Consider the following 5,463-nt stretch of genomic DNA (forward strand, 5'->3'; position numbering starts at 1 on the left):
ATTGAGAGTCTTTTGATTAGGGCCAGGGGAAAAGAGAAAAACCAGATGAATTATGTGACTAGGATGATTGCTTTAAAAATTGTAATTTTAAGATGAATGATGAAGAAAGGATACATGAAGAGAAAAATCTATGACGAATTTGGTACAAATTGTTAAAATAATTTGATGCATAAATGTATCAGTCTTCAAACCCATATAACTATTACCTGACAACAAGGTTCAGTTGGATGATTGGCTGAAGATTTGCAGATGCAAATATTACCACTATGCCAGATGTGTAATTGGATAGTCACTGCTAATTAAACGAGACAGGAAATTAAAAGGGTCCAGGAGATAATTGATTCTCCAAATTAGTAACTCAATTGGTCAAAATTACAATACCTGTTGAAGTTACTTTAAATTATACTCTACTAGTAATTAGAGGCTTTGCCTCATGTTCTATGAAATATTTCCCTTTGCTGATGAAGTACTAAGGGACTAGTAATTTAGGCAAATAAATGATGATTGCCTGATCAAAGTCATTAAATTAATATAAAATGTAATGGTAGTAAATTCTCTGATAAAAGAAAATGGTTTAAAATCTCTATAGGGAGGTAGCCAAAAATATATTCTGCAAATATTTGGATACATTTTCATAAGGTCCAGCAACCCATTCCATTTTGCAGATTGGCTTGATAGGTTCATAGACTCATCTTTTTTCTTTTACTATGGCAATAAGTAATTGTGTCTATTCCATGCCTTTGTCATACCTAATTGCCACTTTATTGTTCCCAAAGGGCAATTGGAAGAAGACTTTTAAAAAGCTGAAATTAAAATGACTAATAAGGATTAAAAGAAAAAACCCAGAGGTTGCAGAGCCTGTTGAAGCCTGATGCTATTTCCTAGAGTTATATTTTAAGGTAGTTAACAATAGGTCTCATAGTCACATGTTGTTGAGAGCGTAATTGTGCTTTCTTGAGATCTAAACTTTAAGGACCTTATATTGATCCTCATTATGACACAAGGGACATGTTCTGAGTCTCAGATACTTTTCGCCAAACTTTCACATCCAACACTGTCATTCATCAGAAAGGAAAAATTGTCCTCATGTAGAGCAGGGTCCACAAAGAAAAATGAGTCTGAAATAGAAACAGTTGCTTTACACACTGGGAATTCCAGTTAATATGTAGCACTTAGAATGTGATAAGATTGCTGGCATCTTTGTAATGGTGGCTCCTGGTTACTTTATAGAAAAGAAGATTATGTCCCAGTCTATGTAACTGTGAACAGACATATCTGGGGAGCACTCATTTTTTCACTAAAAAGCAACATTTTAAGTACATACTAATTGCAAGACAAGTTCTGCATTAATGATGCTGTGGGATAGATGAATAATTTGCTGCCTTGAACAAAAGATATAGTCATATTTTGTTTGTTTGTTTGTTTCCAGCCCTCTGGAACATGCAAACATTGCCTAAAAGTATAACACTCTATTGCTGCAAAAGCAATGTAAAAATTAAACACAATTTTTGGAATTTTTTTAACGAAGAAAGTTTTTCCTGGATGCTGGGTAGAAGCATCTAGGAAGGAGGTTGTGAATTGCTGGGTGTAGAACTTACGTAGATTTAGTGAATCTGAACCATACTCATTGCAATTCCAGTTGGTGTGCCCCAAGTAAAACACAAAATTGTATTTTAAATGGGTGAGTAGATGCTTTAAAAATGTTTTCAAAATAAATGTCCTGAATGTCAGTTTGGTTTCTGAGTTAAATTGCCTCTAAATGACCTATTTCCAAAGTCACATTCAAAGCTTTGGGAAACCCTGTCTGGGGCCTGTCTAGACCTCAGAATTGGCCTGGTTTGTTTAAGGTTTAGCCGAGGGCTGGCCTGCTGGGTTTGCCTATTTCCAGGGCAGAGGCATGTGTGAGACGTGATGTAGATTTCAAAGGCACTGTTTTGTTTTGTTTTGTTTCTTCATTACACCCTGTATGAAAAAATAATTTTATAAAGTAATATCATGGTTTATTTCATTTATATAACATGGAAATTGCATCCTTCTTTGGCTTTGGAGCTTCTTAAGTGAAAAGTGTCAAAGTGGTAGATCCCAACCAATGATCCAGTGGTGTGGATCCAGTGGCATCAGAGAGCTGGATTCTACTGTGACACCATAGCTAACCCACTGTGGAACTCTGGAAACTCAGCCTCTCTGGACTTCACTTCTAAAATGAGGCATTTGGAAAATAAACTCTCTATAGTCTCTTTGGTTCTTTGTTTCTATGATATTACAAACAGTGCTGGCAGGTTTTCTAAATTTTATTGTATGCTATGTATTTTTCTAGAAAACAAACCAAAAATTCAGCACTAATTATATACTAGACATAGCTAAAACTTAGAATGGAATTAGCAGCTGGGCAGTCACGAGTTAGTAAATGAGGATTTGTGGAGACTCAGAATCTCATGCAGTTGGGTCACTGAGTCAGGCAGGGTTGTTCAACTGTTACAATTGGTGTGATGAAAGATTCAAACTAAATATACACTTTTAAAACATAGACATGCTTTGGGTTTTTTTAAAATAGAATTTTGGAAAATACTAGAAACATTGATGAAATCAATTAGCTCATACCCTAGCAGTTCTGTGTTGCATGCATTTGACAGGGTGGAACATTCCTAAACAGGTATATTTAAGCCCCTGTCAAGGCTGGATTGTGTAATGGTCTGGCATGTGTGACTTCTACGTTTCTTTAATTACTGCTTCATGCAGCACCTGCATTAAAAGTGGAACAATGTGGGTCTAGTGAGCCTACCTCACACTGAAGGGATGGAGGGAATCACTCATGTCTGGTGCATGATCCTTTCGAGTTAGACAAAGCAAATGGGTCAGTCATTGGGGGGTTGGAGCAGTGGGCATCCCATACTGGACCCTGTCATTCCAGCCAACAGAGGTGTCCCCTCAACAGCAAAAGCCATTCACACAGCAGCGGTGACCAAGGAGTTTCACCACACGCCATCATGCTGCTAATTCTGACATCTCCATCCTAATGTATGTGGCTCTCACTGTGTGAGAACATAGCTTCATCTAAAGAGAGACAGACTGGCAGTCTTTACTTAGGGAAAATGAGAAGAACTTTATTCAGGTAATTAAGAAAGGCCACTCTTTCACCCTGAATATTAAACAGACTCATTGGCTAATTGTTCAACTCTCTTCTTATAGACTAATTTGGTGGTATGAATTTTCTCTCAAAATGTATCCTTGAAACTCTGTCTCATCAAAGAATTAACGATAGAATTAAGGGTGAATGAAATCTGTGAAAGTAGTGTTTTACTTTTTGTAAAAAATTGTGGTGAAAGTCACATAACTATTTTAAAGTGCACAATTCAGTGGCATTCAGTGTATTCACAATGTAGTGCAGTGACCACTTCTCTCTAGTTTCAAAACTCTGTTATCACCACAAAAGAACACCCCATAACCCATTGGGTAGTTACCCCTGTTTGCCCCTTTCCCCGTTTCCTGGCAACCACGAATTTACTTTCTGTCTCTGTGGATTTGTCTATTCTGGACATGTGTTATATTTTGAGGAGCTGCTTTTACTCCCAGGTATTCAACTCCCACAGGATGTGAAGGAAGGTAGCAGGCACCTGCGGCCCCGTGATTATCAAATCACTACCTTTTGGGACCTCCTGCGTCCCTCCCCCTGAGGTACAACCACCTTCAGACCACAACAGGCTGTGGACCAGCTCCAGGAAGGCTGCCTGGCAGCCCAGCACAGGAGGAAGAATGATGTCCATTTAGAGTTCCAGGAAAGGTATAAGCAAGCCTGAAGAAAATGATTTTAGTTGGAATTTGGCCACATTCAAGGGCTAATTAATGGGGATTATGAACAAAGTGTAGGAACGTGCTCTTGGCTGCCACTGAGTTATCAATGCAGTAAAGCATGGCCTGCGAGTTTCCTAACCTCTGTAGAAGGACGCCCTTGTGCTCCATCCAACATATTGAACTTGTTAAGTGCTGAAGAAAGCTGGACTCTTGGAAAAGGATGTGGAGTCTTTTATTCACTCACTGGATGGTTGGTGCTTAAATCTACGGGAGCCTGGACCTGTGATGCTTAATCTTAAATCTCGGAGGGAAGTGGTGTGGTTGGCACGCTCTGTTAGGATGCCATTCTGAGGCTTCAAAAAGCAACAGAGGAGATCATCCACCCATTCCCTCTCCTGATTTGGGGAGTTACCAATCTTACAGTCGAAGTGAAAATATCAATATTTCTAGACACATGCAAAATGAGAAAAAAGTTGTGGACTGAGCAGCTCTGAAGGCTTGTTTCTTTCTTTCTCTCTCTCTCTTTTTTTTAAGGAAACTGAGATCTGAGAGGCTTGTTTCTTCATTAAGTATTTTCCACACCTGGGAACTCTGGGAATACTAGCTGGGAAGAGAAAGAGAAAATGGGGAAAATAACAAAAAATGGAAAAATCCTTTTCCCCACAGGCATCATTTTTCAGTGAGTGAAAAAATTTCCAAATATCTGTTTGTTTCAGGATCCATTTAAGCAATCCTAATCATCTCACCTCCGTTTCCTTATTCTAGAGCCTCGTCATTTTTCCCCCCCTAAAGTTAAGTAGCAAGTTGCATTGCATATAAAAATGCATGAGTTTTATTCAAAACCTGTGACTTATTTTAGGCAGGCCCTTTCTTTATTCACATAAAGAAGCATTATGCATACACATTTAAAAATTACCAATCCATGAATTTTTAAAAAGTAACTTACCTACCCCTACTAAGGTTAGGTCCAGATAATACAATAAATAAAAACTCTATTCTTTGCCATCTAGCTTTTAAAATTGGGCAAGAGTGAGTGTTTACTGAAATTTGTTCTATTGCATGGAGCATAAATACTGTTTTAAGAGAAAAAGGGGAAGGTCCAAGCAAATGGGAATGTAGTCTGTTTTCCTGCTCTTGAATTGGAGGAGTTATTTTGCATTTCCTTAAAATCTAGAAGTAACTGGGGCATGTTAGGATGCTATGTGTTGGGCAAGAGGGTGAGGAGAGGGAGAGGAGGGAGAGGAGAGGAAGAGGAAGAAATGGAAGAAAGGAAAAAAGAAGAGGAGGGAAATGACTATCTATAGGGATTTCCGTAAGCAAGGCCAAGACAGTGCAGATAATAAGTATCTGGGCTGGGCGTGGTGGCTGTAATCCCAGCACTTTGGGAGGCCGAGGCAGCTGGATCACCTGAGGTCAGGAGTTCGACACCAGCCTGGCTAATATGGTGAAACCCTGTTTCTACTAAAAATACAAAAATTAGCCAGACATGGTGGCAGGTGCCTGTAATCCCAGCTTGAACTTGGGATTCAAGCTCGGAGGATGATGCAGGAGAATCGCTTGAACTTGGGAGGCAGAGGTTGCAGTGAGCCGAGAGCGAGACTTTGTCTCAAAAAAAAAAAAAAGTATCTGAATACAGAAAAGCTTATTGGAGGTTTGTGACCAACTCCCTCA

The sequence above is a fragment of the Cebus imitator genome, unplaced genomic scaffold, assembly GCF_001604975.1.
Source record: "Cebus imitator isolate Cc_AM_T3 unplaced genomic scaffold, Cebus_imitator-1.0 Scaffold45, whole genome shotgun sequence".
Classification (NCBI taxonomy): Eukaryota; Metazoa; Chordata; class Mammalia; order Primates; family Cebidae; genus Cebus; species Cebus imitator.